General features: G+C 50.1%; 1 protein-coding gene across 5 annotated transcripts in view; it reads right to left on the minus strand.

Moving 5' to 3' along the window:
- Positions 1–16,019, minus strand: part of LOC146833904 (complement factor H-like) — a 1,264,875-nt gene that overhangs the window by 1,006,851 nt on the left and 242,005 nt on the right. The window lies entirely within an intron of this gene.

Genomic DNA, 16,019 nt, shown 5'->3' on the forward strand with positions numbered 1-16,019 from the left:
ACAAATTACATTTACCCATTGAAGCCAATCCAGACGTGAACGAGGAATCCTACATCAAGCATGAAGTTAATGTGAATTCCTTCAAAATCTCACTAAAAAAGACAACATCTCTAAAAGATATATGTAACTGTTGACTCGTTATTTTCAGGATCAGTGGCTCAACCTACAAGGAAAATAAGAATATGCATCTCAAATGGATGGGTAAGATGGCAAAAAATGATCACTACTGTAAAGGTACCAAGGATCAACTTGACAGCACTCAGTCATGCCAAATTCAAAATTCCAATGATAATGAGAAGTTCAGTTAAACATTATATCCAAGGTGTGTGTGCCATATGATGTTGAATTTCCAGAGGCTACCATATCAAAAGTTCATACTTCCATGCATTGTAGAACACAGTACAGTTTAATCATTGTTGTCACCTTTGTCTAGGAGTTCCATAGCTCCTTTGACGACATCACCCATCTTCTCCAGCTTTTAGAAAAGACATGACTTACCTCTCTTGTGATGTATTCATTTTCGTTTTCCATTGAGTTGTTTGCGTACCAACCGAAGGGGTAAACTATTGCATTAGTACTGTCATGCATGCTTCTTAATTCTGGAACCATGGCTGTTCTTCCATTTAAAAACATTTCAGGAATCAAACGTGTGAGCCAGCAGTGGTGCATGCTAATTTCATGGTGCATTGAAATCAATTTTTTAATTAGCCCTGCACCCTCCCTTCGGTTTCTCATATAATCTGCTTCCTACCAGCACTGCCCCTTCAAGCTGTACTCCTGCACTGTTCTGCATTATGTAGTTCAGGTTTGCTTGCACAAAACTATCCTTCTTTATATGTAATATATATATACCCCCCTGAGAGTAGAGATGTTTCTCTGCTCATTGCTGACAGAATTTAACAAACTGGCAGAATATACAATCCCACAGAACATTGCTGCGTCACATAAACATCAAGGGAGTAGACAATGATTTAGGACAGTAACAGGATAGGCAAATGCATAAAATACTAAATATTCCTTCAATCCTCATGTCTCCCTACAGTACATCTTCAGTCCTGATACCTTTCTTCTTTTTTTCTGATACCTCATTCACTTTTTCTGTTGTCATTTCTGCATGGTTCACTTCCTAAAGTGATTCCTCAGCCCTAATTCTTCCGCAGCTTCTTCTATCCTACTGCTTTCTTACTGTGCCCCTGGACTGCTACTCCCTCCAACAGCATCACTTCACACCCTCCACCACCACTTCTGTAGGCCTCACTTCCATGGTGCATCTATTAATCCTAACAAGTGTCATTCACTTCCTTGAGTTTTCGTGTAGTATTGTCCTCACACTGCAATGTTCAATTAGAACTGCTATTTCCCTACAGTGCTGTGGTAAGCCTGCTTATTTCCTTCTTTCTTTGTTACAGTGGGAATCAATCTATTCACCTACATCCATCATGTTGCTGTCCATTTACACCAACTGATTTTGGATAGTGGCACTACATTGGGATTCCCTCTCTTCCCTACTCTTATGCCTAATTGCAACACCCAATGAGCCAGATCAGAAAATATTTTTACTGGAGTGTAGGACAGTGGCCCTTTGTGACATGGTCACCCCCACTTTTTGCCTGGCATTCAATGCACTTTTTACAGAAAATCCACTGCTAATTAGGTCCCCAGTGCCAAATCTCTTTCCCTAAACTATACAATTGTTCACCCGATTGGCAATACCTTCAGCACGCCCTAAAAGTTCCTAGGAAATGATACCACTGATACCTATGGAATGGGGCACTAAAGAGGATCTCTAAGGTCTGCAGCATGTATTGTGCCACACTAATGGACCCCTCACGCAACACCAGTAGAACGTCATTGCAAGCTGAGTGTCTTGGTGCAGACAAAAGAAAAAACACAACATGCCACACTTGTGTGTGCAATGTCTGCACTCACTGCATTCAGTATAGGTAAGTCACCCATACACCAGGCCTTACAAACCGAAGGCAGGGTGCACTATACTACAAGTTTGAACATGAGCAGATATGCCACTGTGATATCTAATCTGATTCTTAGATATTACAAGTGAACAGGGAGGCCATTTTAAATACATGTGCAGGACACTGGTGAAAACGAGTTCCCCTGCTACATGAGGGCTTCACTGAAACTAGAGGTGCTTGGTATCAGACATCTTGTATTAATAAACCCACACTGATTCCAGGGATGGATTTAGTTCATGCACCCACAGGGCACGTTAGAGGTTCCCCCTGAAAACCTTCCGACTACTAGTGACTGGGGTAGACCAGCCTGTCACCATAGAAAAGTTACTGACCCACTGCAGATGAGAGCCCCCGCTCTATGAGGGCAGAAACAATGCCTGCTCTGGGCGGAGGTGTTGCCACTCTCCTCCCAAACTACACTTCCCCAGCGCAAATAAGGCTGGAGTTTGGCTTATTGAAACAATCTTTGGCCAGGCATGGCGCCCACATCATCTGCTGGAATAAGATCAGATCATCTGCCCCTAGCACTCTAAACCGGCTCCTATGGCAAGACCTCCAGTAGAGGGACACATCCCCTGCAAGAACCGATCTACAGGACTCTCTGTTAACCACTGGGTTCTATGACCACTGGAACACACAGATCCATCATTTAGCCTTTAAGAAGCTGGTCTGGAAATCTATAAAACAACTTTATTTGGTGGAGGACAAAGCCGCCTTCTCTGCCAGATTTCACACCTGGATGACTTTGAATACCTATAAAAATGACACTCCTTACAAATACTTTAACCTGGGATTCCCGAAATCACGAAAAATAAAATTCTTAAGGCATCGCCTTGGGCTGCTCCCGTGCACTCAGAACCTCCCACCATGGCTGCGGGCCAACCATAACTTTTTGCAGCTTGTGCAATAACGGCCAGGGAGATATTGTGCACCTACTCTGTACCTGCAAGGAGATGCTGCAGGAATGTAGACAGCTGCTAAAGACCCCCTTCAATCAGAGGGGATTTCGCTCAAGACAGCAAGCAGTCCTGGCTGCATACTAGCAAGCTTTCTTGCGCTAGCCGAACAAAAAATACCATCAGCCTCCACTCACAGACTTAGAAAGACCACCAGGTGAAGCCCTACCAGGAATTCACAGCTGGTCTACCAGAAATTGCTTTATGCAGGCTCAGACTCTGAGAAGCGCCAGCAGCTTCACACACTGGTGAACCAAGCATATCCCATTTAATCAAGGAAGGGAGGTCGCTCCCACTAAGGCTGAGCTGGGAAGGACTCATCGAATCCAGCACCTTAGAACGTCTGTGGAGCACCCTCCTGAACTGATCGCATTGTTTGCAACGGCAACAAACTCTGCAATAGCACACACGCAGAGTTCCCCATTCTTTTTTTTTTTTTTTTTTAAATCAGACTGTTTTTTAACTGTCACCAATCCAACTCATCTAAAGTTTTTACAGTTTTCTTTCTAAAATATAAGTGTGCATCTCCACATTTTATCATGCTCCTAAGGTTTTTATCAAAGTTTTTGTACTGCAATGGATTTTAGTAACTGTGCACGTGAAATAAATTTGACATTTTCCCTCAAGAACAGGATGGCTAAGTAATCACCATATCAAGGAAGGAGGCTTTAAGGGCCTCTGCCACCTTTTATATTTGATCCCAGCATCCCAAGACAGGGGAAATGCCATCCTCATGCCCTAGGCCCATTTGGCACAACGGCAGGTAAAAAGTTAGCTAGTCAAGAGGCCGGTTCACTACCAGGTCAGATACCCCCTTAGGTGTGCTGCCTGGTGTGAACACCAACCTTAGAATTCTACTATCTTGATTTTTGGTGGAAATGTGCTCTCTGGTTCAGGGTTATGCACACTTTCCACAGGAAGTGGTCATAGAGAGGATGTAGTCACTCTAAAGGTGAGTAGCCCATTGGCTACTACATGTCACTCCCCTTAATGTACCTAAATTGAGTATTCAGGGGTACCCCTGATACCGGGAATTTAAATTTTGATGGATTAAGAAGAGAACACAGAGAGCTGCAAGTAAAAGTAAGAACTGAAGACTGCTGTGGACTGTTGACTCCAAACCCTGCCTGCTGCACGAAGAGCCTGATTTAGAATTTGGCACACTGGTTACTCCATCGCAACGGTGATGGATATCCTGTCCGCTGAAATTATAATTAATGAGATTTATATTTCAGTGGACGGGCTATCCGTCACCGTTGTAATGGGGTAATCCATTTGCAGAAATCCAAATCAGGCCCTAAGTCTTGAAAATCGCGACCCAGCAACTCATCCTACAGCTGAAAGCTTGCCAAGAACCCCGATAGGCTGTCAGCACTTCGGAAATTGCCAGCAAACTCCCTTATAGTTGAGGAGCTACTCTCCTGCAGTCCAAAGGCATGGAAATCCAAAGTCCGGTCTACTGAGTTGCTGCTCCCTGGCCAGCCTGAAGCAGCAGCCTCTCCTGAGGAGTATCCTGTGCTCCTGAAGGTCAGCTCTGTCCCCCCACCAAGTAAGAGGACACCAGGATCAACCGGAGCTGCATGGACCAATACCGGGGGTACTGCACCCCTTGCAAAAAGCCAAGATTGAGAGAGTTCAGTTGGGACTCTAATGACTCCAAGACAAAACAGCCATCGAGTAACATCAGCACCGCAGAGCCATACTTCCAGAGTGGCCTACCTGTCCTGATATTTCCCCTCAACTGGCAACACACACGACCGCAAGGCTCTAGGATGAACAGAGGCGAAAGCCCAGCCTGGGTACTGACAAATAGGCTGTGCCGCCTTATCCCCAAGGCCCTTGTGACCAGAGCCCCTCATTGGGAGCCCTAGAACATGTCCCCAAGTCCCCCATTGCAGCCTGTGTCCAGATGCTCCCCTTCTTTCTACTGACGTAGCGCACACAGCTACCAACCCGACCAGCATTTCTGCACCCAAATGTCCCAGGATAGGTAACGAGTAACTACTGGTGGTACTTTGGACTTTGACCCCCACAGTCCTAAGTCCCAAAGGAGAGTGCCAGAAAACAAACATGGCTAATTATATGCAATATATGCCTTTTTCTCCCTTAGGAAAGCATTGCTGAATAAAGACACATTTAAGTGAATATTTTAGTTACCTGCCAAGATCGATATTTTAAAAGTATCTACTTGATAACGAAGTTCCTGGTATTAAAATGAATATAAAAATATTACTTATTATTTTTAATTGTTCTCAGATTTATTCTTGGGTGTGTCTCCCATGTATTGCCTCTGTATGTGTTAACAAATGCTTAGCACTTCCCTCTGATATGCCTAAAAGCACAACCACACTACCAAAAAAGAGAGCATTTGGGATATAGTTTATGCCCCTGTAACCAAGTGGGGTTTGCCTGGCTCTTTGTACAGTGTACCTCGTCTTGGTCCACTATATAAAGAGCCAGCTTCCTACATGGTGTTAGTTCATGCTCACGTTGGTATGTTGAAGCAGTGATTGATGCAAACACCTCTTCACGCTGTATTATGAAAGCAAGTGTCTGGAGATGTAATCTATGATACAAATGTTTGAAAACATTTGTTCTTTTGCATTTTGTTGGGGTGGTGATGTGTTCTGCTCTATGGCTTCTCAAACTGCACAATGGACCCTCTTAAGGGCATCCTACATTCAGCGGAGCCTCTCATCCAAGGCCTGCTGAAATATAATCACAGTACCCCATCCTGATGGAACTCTTTAAACTCCCATTGCTGCCTTCATCACCCTCAAAGCCCCCTGAATCATTTATAAAGCCATCACAACCAGTGATCCTGCTTATTTGGCACTAAGAAATCAAGGCAGCAGGCTTTTTTCCCAGGTTCTAGAACAACATCCCTGTATCCTACAGTACTGCCCGAAAGCTGTTTCAATTTAGGAAAGAGTTGAAAACTGACCTCTTCAAAGAACTCTACCTCATCATTCATTAATCATTCACAACCCATCTATCTTGCCCATCAGTTGTTTTGGTGTTTTGTGCTCTGTTGTGTTTTATTTATGTTATTTTCTTGCTTTCTATATTTTATTATGTTACACTTTCTTGTTTACTTTAGATTTGCCAACAAATGCTGCTACATTTCCAACTAAAAGCAGCACATGCTTATAAAGTTGCTGTGAAGAGCAACCATCTACAGGTGGTAAGATAGAAATGCTCAGGTCCTTCAGCTTTTTGAGACACCGCTCAGCCCAAAACAGTGGCAGAGACAGTTGGTCAGATTTCCCAATCCTTTCTGCCAGTGCAGTGTTTCACAAAAAGTGATGCAAACAGGGGCAAAATCCTGAATTGGGATTTATATTTCAGTACACATCCTGATTTGTGGTGGAAAGTTGCCCTACAAATGCGAAAAAAGTGGTCTGCACTACTTTGTGTCAAAGGGCATCCCATGAGTGTAACACGGTGTTCACATGCACCACACATGGGTTTTGCTACAAAGCCCTATGCACTAAACAAGCATTTGCAATACAATCGGTCTCGCCTTCGGGACCTTATAAGTCTTTATCCAGGCAGCACATTTGCCCGGGTGCTGCAACATCTACTGTTCCTCTATTAAAATGTATCCCAAAAAGCATCTAACCTTTCAGTGAAATAAGTTTTAGTTCTTAGTGTGGGAGGCAAGGGTGTTCATCTCAACACATCTTGTAAGATGCCTCCTCGGTGGCCAATTCACTAATTAGCAATTGCTCTCGGACGAGGGAGGCTAATTAATAGAATTGTTTCTCATGGATATTGTGAGGGTGCAACTTTTTGATTAGCTGCATATCGGGGCCATTGATCGCCGATTTCCAGTGCTAACTTTTTAGCAAACATTTGGATTTCTGAGATTTGTAGTCTTGCCAACAATAGGTGTACAAATGACTGTGGGATATAAAGCCAGGGCTGGATACTGGTGTCGCTGAAGACATGGGACCGGCCTACAACTATTCATTTACTGAGGGCTTCGCAAGCTTTATAAATGTAGTTGATGGTAAATATTGCAGACTGGGGGGCAATGAATGGCACTTATGGAGAGGGCGTGGTGGGTGATGATTGAGACTGACATCATGGTTTGACATTAATGTTTCACATTTCCCGAGCCCAACATCACAATTTTAAGCGGGGTATTATTTTATTGTTTTTTTGGTCTTTATCAATCCTTATTTCCTCATCTTATTAAAATGTATCTATATCTTTTTTTCACCGGTGAAAATTGTAAACTATCAAGTATATTCCCATTCGTTTAGCAAGTAAACGCACACTCCACTCCGGTGTCTGTAGTTTTAGTGCGCTAAGTAGTCATTATCTATAAAAACAATGCATCCGCCTAGAAACAACAGCATCGTAGCACTGACGTGACGACTGCGCTGTTATTAATGTTGTTGGACTTGGCCCTTCTGGCAGGTTCACCCCTGAACTTTTTGGCTTTTTATTGGTGACTTGGTGTGGTAATTTTTTTGGTTTCTGCGCACTTTCCCTGTGTCCCAGGGTAAAGTGCGTGCGTGCTCTGAGTGCATGTGGTGAGATAGGCCTGCCCTCCCATAGGAATGCATGGGGAATGTATGTGTCCCTAGTAGTTCCTGATGCGTGGGGCGTGCAGGCCCGAGTTTGGTATGTGCGGACTCGTGGGAGTGAATGCTGCGCGATGATGTGTGCGGCGTGCATGTACCTAGTGTGGAAGTGCCACTTCTAGAAGTGGGCACTTCTGTGTGCAGTGTGTCTGTCGCGTGATTGGCTGGTCATGTCATGTGACGGGCTAGGGATTCCCCAGAGTCAGGATGAGTCACCCAGTGGTGAATGGGGAGATCAGCAGCTAGATGGGTGGGAGGAGTACACCTGGGTCCTGAATAGGACAGGGTTTTCCACACACAATGCTGGCCCCGCCCCCTGCGGTGCGACTGACGACCCTAGCCCTGCCAGTGAATAGAGTGAGGGGCTGAGCACATCAAGGGTGCTCCCCAACCAGCTGCGACTGGTTTTCCCCCTCACCCTGAACCCAGAACAAAGGGGTTTGCTGTATAAAAATGGGGCTGTGTCCCCACAGAAACTGTTCTCTTGTTGGATCCTGACAGAGGGGGGCTTGCTGCTGGTGGGGGCCCAGGAGGGACCGCCATGGGGGCTACCTCCCTGCTGGAGGGCCCTGTGTGCTGGCCCCTGGGCCCTACCTTGCCCCCTGGATACCTTCTGGATCCTTGTGACTTTCCTTTTACCTGGCCAAGGCTTGATGCTGGCCTAGCGCCCTGGGAGCGCTTTATTTTCCTGGCAGCAAGGTGCTTTTCTGGTCCTGGACGTAGCGCCTGGAGAGCGCTGTATTCCCCCTGAGAGAGGAGCTGGAGCTGTGCAGCGTTGCGTTGCCACGAGCGAGAGAGGGAATCCCCAGCGTAGGGATTCCCCCATGATGCGTGCCTTGCGGGTGCCCACCCCGCTTATTTTGCCTCTTTGATTACCCCTGAATGCGGGAGCCTACCCCGCTATTTGCGCTCTAATTAGGCGGGTGCCCACCCCGCAATGGCCGCCACATCAATGCTGTGTGGCGAGGCCGGAGCCCACCCGGCATCGCCGCATTCGTTACATGCGCGGGTGCCCACCCCGCGATTATTGAAGGAGAAATCACCGCCGTGGCCCGAGCTGCATGTGAAAACCGCCGCCGAGTCCGCGGCCCGCCTGGTTGTGGGCGGGGCCGCGGGACGGAAGCGGAAGTGCCGCCATTTGCCCCGGAGCCTCGCAGGCTCCACCAGTGAAGTCCCGGTCCCGAGATGGGGGACCGGGCGAAGGCCGGCGCATCCAGGGACGGGGCTCTCATGAGGTGAGAGAGCCCCGCCAGTACAGAGAAGTCCCGGTCCCACCAGAGGGACCGGGCGAGGAGAGAGCCCAGCATGTGAGGCGCCGCTCCGGAGTCCCCGGAGACCGATTCCTGCCTCCGCCTCCCCCAGCCGGTGAGTACGAGAGAGTCCGGGTGGGGGGGGGGAGGCAGTGTCAGAGCGGCCCCGTCTGGCAGCGGGCCGCTCCACCGAGGCAGGCATGTTTGTTTGAGCGCCCCTTCGCTCCTACGATTACGGGGGCAAGTTCTTTTTCTTTGATTGGCGCAGGCTATCTCTAGAGCCTATGTGGCTCCAACCTGGGCATGATGTGTTGAGGCGGCCCCCCGCCCCCTTGTGGGCACGACTGTTTCTCGAGCCGGCATGGCTCCAACGGGCCTACTTGTTTTTAGAGCCCAGAGAGGCTCCAACGATGGGGCATAATTGTCTTTGAACCTCGGTGGCTCCAGCGCTATGGGGGCATGCTGTTTCTAGAGTCTAAAGGGCTCCAAGGATGGGCGCAGTTTGTTTTGAAGGGCTAATGAGAGCCCCTGCCGCTATTTGCCTTCCCCAGCTGCGCAGCACTTAGTGCCAGCTGCAGCGTTTAGGCCCTGCTTTGTCCCCAGCTGCCCAGCAAGTAGTGGGCAGCTGCTACGTTTAGGTTCTGGCGCAACCTGGACTCTGATGTGATTTGGGTGCTAGGAAATGTACGGTGTAGTATGTTTTGCGCACCCTGTGTTCATGCTTTTGGTGCTAGGAAATGTGCTGTGTATAGTATGTTTGGCGCACCCTGTGTCTTATACCTCTAAATGTGGTTATTTCTGCCTAGGAGGTTGTTTTACCTGCTTAGGTTGATGGTCGGGAGAATGTACTTCCCTGTGCGATGTGCGCCCCTAGTATAGTTATACCTAGGTGGTTAGGTCTAATGAGTTAGACCAATGAGAATTGCATAATGTGATTTATGCCCCTGTGATAGATGCAGGATAGGTTTTACACCTGATGCTAGTGTGATGACGCTGAGGTCATTAGTGCGCCAGTAGAGACTGGTTGTGCTCTACAGTTACTTTGTGTTATGTCCTATGTTTACTATTGGTGATTTGTGCTATGTTCTAAGTGCTAATTCCTGACAGTGGTCCATGTGGCCCTGTCCCCTGTACATATAATCCCTTGTAAATTCTGCCCGTGCCTGTTGGCACATTGTAGAGTGTGTGTTTTTATCTGATGTGTTGTGTATAATACAAAGGCTATTTTTATAAAATACCTTGTGTGGAGTTTCCTTTGTGGTGGGCCTTGGGTGTTGTTGCTGGGTGCGCGCGCAAACGCTTTACACATCGCCTCAGGGATAAGCCTGTCTGCTCGTGCCAAGCTACCAAGGGGGTGAGCAGGGGTTATCTTTGGCGTGTAACTCCCCAGCCCTGACTAGAGTGGTGGTTTCTGCCTGGCTTTGGCGCAAGCCTCAGCCAACCAGAAATCCCATTTCTAACATTGGTGATCAGCGGTGGGATTTGGACTTGCGTTTGCGCTGTACCGCAGCAGCAACTGGCCGCACTACAAAGCTCTGCATTTAGATAAATCACATGGTATAGGGATTATTGTTTTAAAGTTTGCTTTTAAATGTCATTTCTTTGGAAATGTGTTCTTGTGCACTGTGAGTTAGGTGTCCCTAGCTCGGGAGGGTAGATCATCCCCCTTAGTGCATTGTGTTTTCTGGATTCACTAGAGGGTGGGATCCAGTGGTGGCAGCAGATGTGTGTCCAGTGCATGTATTCCCATTCCCAGTTCCAGGGGTAGTGGTACCTGTGTCACGTGGTGGTCAGGTTGAGAAATCAGGGGCGGTAGAAACTGTCTTACCAGTCTTGGGAGGGGTTTGGGGATGAATGTGTAATGCGCTGGATGAATGTGAATGTCCCATTCCCAGTTCCCAGAGTAATAGTACCTGTGTCACGTGGTGGTCAGGTTGAGAAATCAGGGGCGGTAGAAACTGTCTTACTAGTCTGAGGGGTGTGTGTATGTGGATGAAGGATGTGAGTTCTTTGAAATAAGGAGCTTGCTGGTTGATTGGGTGTGAGTTCTCTGGGATAGGGAACTTGCATTGGGGAGTGATTCCAAAAGTAGTGGCTGAGGTGTCTTCCAGCCCAGCGTGGTGGAAGAGGTTCAGAGTAGCCCAGCTAGGTCTCGGTGTAGGGGCTCACGGCCTGTCTCTGCGGAGAAGGAGTGGGTGGGACTGCGTGTCTCCAGGTGCCCGAAACCCAGTGTCAGGGCCTGGATGGTTTCTTTAGGGAACATCAGGTCGGGGGCCTAGGCTGTACCAATAGGTCATTTGAGGAGGATCTCCCAGTGTCTAGAGGACGTGGAGCGTCTGTAATCAGAGCTCCAGTAGTCCTGGTGTCTGGCGGTACCGCTCCAGTTGGGAGGGTGCAGAAGTCCAGAGGGAGGGGTGAGAGGGGGAGGGATTCCCCAGTGGGAACCAGTAGGTCAGGGACCAGCCGGGAGGGCTGTGTCGCCACTGAGTGACCGTGGTGTCGCCACTTCTGTCCTGGGGGGTCTGCACGCACTGTCAGATGGACAGGAGGTCGTGAGATCAGCGCCAGGCAGACTGTCACACGACCCATTAGTTATGGGTCACCCTCGTTAAGTCCTGGTTCGCCAGGCATCCGACCAAAGGGTACGTCCCTCGGTTGGGGAGCCAGTAGTCGGTGTTTCCGGATCTGGACGTAAAGGGCAGCTGTAGTCCTGAGGGCAGGTGGGGCTCATCTTAAGTGAAGAGACCCTGCTCTACAGTGGAAGGGGGTGCAGAGGGAGGGAGTCCTCGCCTCTGACCCCTTGGATCCCAGGTGGTAGACCAGTTGGTGGAGAGAGGTCCTGAACTGGTGGGAGAGTTGTGTTCTGGTGGGTGCTTCCCTGGGAGGGTGCGGAACCCCAGAAGTAGAGGTAGGGTGGGGCATTCTTGCCCGTGACCTCTGGTCAGCCTGAGGGTGCGGACCCTAGGTTGAAGGATCAGTGGTAGTTGGGAACTACACTGAGAGGGAGAGTGGAGAATGGCTTGTATGCCAGGGGTTACTACCCCCCACTCTGGGTTTGGCAAGGACCAGTGGTATCTGGGTGGCCTAGGGCCTGGTCCTGGCCGTGGACAACTAGGTAGTACCAGTGGGGTAGCCTAGTTGGGCCTGAGTTCTTTTCGGTTGTGTTTTTTTCAGATGGAACCATGTTGATTGAGAATGGCGTAGAACAGGAGAGTGTCCCTGCAGTGCGGGCCTGCGTCCGTGTTCTATCGCCCCAAGCAGGGAAGACCATCACGGTGGTGATTGGTCTGCCCTGCGTTTTGGCTGGAAGGGGGTTGTGTTGGACTTGGCCCTTCTGGCAGGTTCACCCCTGAACTTTTTGGCTTTTTATTGGTGACTTGGTGTGGTAGTTTTTTTGGTTTCTGCGCACTTTCCCTGTGTCCCAGGGTAAAGTGCGTGCGTGCTCTGAGTGCATGTGGTGAGATAGGCCTGCCCTCCCATAGGAATGCATGGGGAATGTATGTGTCCCTAGTAGTTCCTGATGCGTGGGGCGTGCAGGCCCGAGTTTGGTATGTGCGGACTCGTGGGAGTGAATGCTGCGCGATGATGTGTGCGGCGTGCATGTACCTAGTGTGGAAGTGCCACTTCTAGAAGTGCGCACTTCTGTGTGCAGTGTGTCTGTCGCGTGATTGGCTGGTCATGTCATGTGACGGGCTAGGGATTCCCCAGAGTCAGGATGAGTCACCCAGTGGTGAATGGGGAGATCAGCAGCTAGATGGGTGGGAGGAGTACACCTGGGTCCTGAATAGGACAGGGTTTTCCACACACATTGCTGGCCCCGCCCCCTGCGGTGCGACTGACGACCCTAGCCCTGCCAGTGAATAGAGTGAGGGGCTGAGCACATCAAGGGTGCTCCCCAACCAGCTGCGACTGGTTTTCCCCCTCACCCTGAACCCAGAACAAAGGGGTTTGCTGTATAAAAATGGGGCTGTGTCCCCACAGAAACTGTTCTCTTGTTGGATCCTGACAGAGGGGGGCTTGCTGCTGGTGGGGGCCCAGGAGGGACCGCCATGGGGGCTACCTCCCTGCTGGAGGGCCCTGTGTGCTGGCCCCTGGGCCCTACCTTGCCCCCTGGATACCTTCTGGACCCTTGTGACTTTCCTTTTACCTGGCCAAGGCTTGATGCTGGCCTAGCGCCCTGGGAGCGCTTTATTTTCCTGGCAGCAAGGTGCTTTTCTGGTCCTGGACGTAGCGCCTGGAGAGCGCTGTATTCCCCCTGAGAGAGGAGCTGGAGCTGTGCAGCGTTGCGTTGCCACGAGCGAGAGAGGGAATCCCCAGCGTAGGGATTCCCCCATGATGCGTGCCTTGCGGGTGCCCACCCCGCTTATTTTGCCTCTTTGATTACCCCTGAATGCGGGAGCCTACCCCGCTATTTGCGCTCTAATTAGGCGGGTGCCCACCCCGCAATGGCCGCCACATCAATGCTGTGTGGCGAGGCCGGAGCCCACCCGGCATCGCCGCATTCGTTACATGCGCGGGTGCCCACCCCGCGATTATTGAAGGAGAAATCACCGCCGCGGCCCGAGCTGCATGTGAAAACCGCCGCCGAGTCCGCGGCCCGCCTGGTTGTGGGCGGGGCCGCGGGACGGAAGCGGAAGTGCCGCCATTTGCCCCGGAGCCTCGCAGGCTCCACCAGTGAAGTCCCGGTCCCGAGATGGGGGACCGGGCGAAGGCCGGCGCATCCAGGGACGGGGCTCTCATGAGGTGAGAGAGCCCCGCCAGTACAGAGAAGTCCCGGTCCCACCAGAGGGACCGGGCGAGGAGAGAGCCCAGCATGTGAGGCGCCGCTCCGGAGTCCCCGGAGACCGATTCCTGCCTCCGCCTCCCCCAGCCGGTGAGTACGAGAGAGTCCGGGTGGGGGGGGAGGCAGTGTCAGAGCGGCCCCGTCTGGCAGCGGGCCGCTCCACCGAGGCAGGCATGTTTGTTTGAGCGCCCCTTCGCTCCTACGATTACGGGGGCAAGTTCTTTTTCTTTGATTGGCGCAGGCTATCTCTAGAGCCTATGTGGCTCCAACCTGGGCATGATGTGTTGAGGCGGCCCCCCGCCCCCTTGTGGGCACGACTGTTTCTCGAGCCGGCATGGCTCCAACGGCCCTGCTTGTTTTTAGAGCCCAGAGAGGCTCCAACGATGGGGCATAATTGTCTTTGAGCCTCGGTGGCTCCAGCGCTATGGGGGCATGCTGTTTCTAGAGTCTAAAGGGCTCCAAGGATGGGCGCAGTTTGTTTTGAAGGGCTAATGAGAGCCCCTGCCGCTATTTGCCTTCCCCAGCTGCGCAGCACTTAGTGCCAGCTGCAGCGTTTAGGCCCTGCTTTGTCCCCAGCTGCCCAGCAAGTAGTGGGCAGCTGCTACGTTTAGGTTCTGGCGCAACCTGGACTCTGATGTGATTTGGGTGCTAGGAAATGTACGGTGTAGTATGTTTTGCGCACCCTGTGTTCATGCTTTTGGTGCTAGGAAATGTGCTGTGTATAGTATGTTTGGCGCACCCTGTGTCTTATACCTCTAAATGTGGTTATTTCTGCCTAGGAGGTTGTTTTACCTGCTTAGGTTGATGGTCGGGAGAATGTACTTCCCTGTGCGATGTGCGCCCCTAGTATAGTTATACCTAGGTGGTTAGGTCTAATGAGTTAGACCAATGAGAATTGCATAATGTGATTTATGCCCCTGTGATAGATGCAGGATAGGTTTTACACCTGATGCTAGTGTGATGACGCTGAGGTCATTAGTGCGCCAGTAGAGACTGGTTGTGCTCTACAGTTACTTTGTGTTATGTCCTATGTTTACTATTGGTGATTTGTGCTATGTTCTAAGTGCTAATTCCTGACAGTGGTCCATGTGGCCCTGTCCCCTGTACATATAATCCCTTGTAAATTCTGCCCGTGCCTGTTGGCACATTGTAGAGTGTGTGTTTTTATCTGATGTGTTGTGTATAATACAAAGGCTATTTTTATAAAATACCTTGTGTGGAGTTTCCTTTGTGGTGGGCCTTGGGTGTTGTTGCTGGGTGCGCGCGCAAACGCTTTACACATCGCCTCAGGGATAAGCCTGTCTGCTCGTGCCAAGCTACCAAGGGGGTGAGCAGGGGTTATCTTTGGCGTGTAACTCCCCAGCCCTGACTAGAGTGGTGGTTTCTGCCTGGCTTTGGCGCAAGCCTCAGCCAACCAGAAATCCCATTTCTAACAAATGTCCATTGAGAAACTGTACCTCTTTTTTCAACCCCCATGCACTGTCAAGGCAGTCATCAATTTTCCTGGCGGTCATGACTGATAGCAACAATAGTCACCCAACAAAAGACCTGATTTCTGTATACTTCTGGTTCTGTACCGGCGGAACTGTGCGCGTTATCGACCGCTTTGGTCTTCAGTCACTAGGAGCGAGGGTCCAGAAAGCAGGGGGTTTAAATGAGGCCTCCGTTTAGGTGGAATGAAGTTTCTGCAGAGGGGCTGAAGGGCTCGAGCAGCTAGAGGAACCCGGACCAGCATGGTGTTGGGTGGGGTGGGGGAGGTGGTATGTATGGATGACGATGAAGGACTTTTGAGAGAGACTCGGGGAGCACAGAGGCTGTATTTTATCGCCCTGCCTGGGAAGAATGAAAAGTGGAGCGGAGCAACCCGAGAACCGAACACTTGCACACACATCTCAGCAGAACAGCAGGCACCCAACCCACCGGCCTATCTAACCAACTTGTGAAGAGACTGCAGTGTTTCTTTAACAATCTATCCTATTTTCCAAACGAGGCATTATTGTTTGTAAGAAAGGGGTCATTGTCTGCCTTCTGGACTTTGTGATTGTCAACAGAAACATCATCTTTGCTACATCTGGAGCGGGAGGGCGACTGGACATCCACTCACCGGCATCAACAAGTGCAGTGGGGGTCGTAGCTGACCACTGTAAGAGGGGCTCAGAGGGAGGCAGACAGGGATGGGGTCTTTGAGAACACATGTCGGAGTCCAGAGGGCTGGCGTTTCTTAGAAAGGGGAGGCACGTTTGTGCGGCAGCAGTGGGAGTACACAACGTAATTTATGTGCGAGAGTTACTGGCTTAGAACTAACGTGTGAACAGCACGAAGGTGCGTGTGCCCACACAAATAATCGCATGGATAAGACTGTCTAACCAGCTTCTGAAGAGAATGCAGTTTCTTTAACAGTTTGTTCTATTTTCCAAACAAGGCATTTTTTCGTGTACAAATGGGGTCAGTGTCTGCCTCCTGGA

This window comes from Triturus cristatus, chromosome 4_2, assembly GCF_964204655.1.
Source record: "Triturus cristatus chromosome 4_2, aTriCri1.1, whole genome shotgun sequence".
NCBI lineage: Eukaryota > Metazoa > Chordata > Amphibia > Caudata > Salamandridae > Triturus > Triturus cristatus.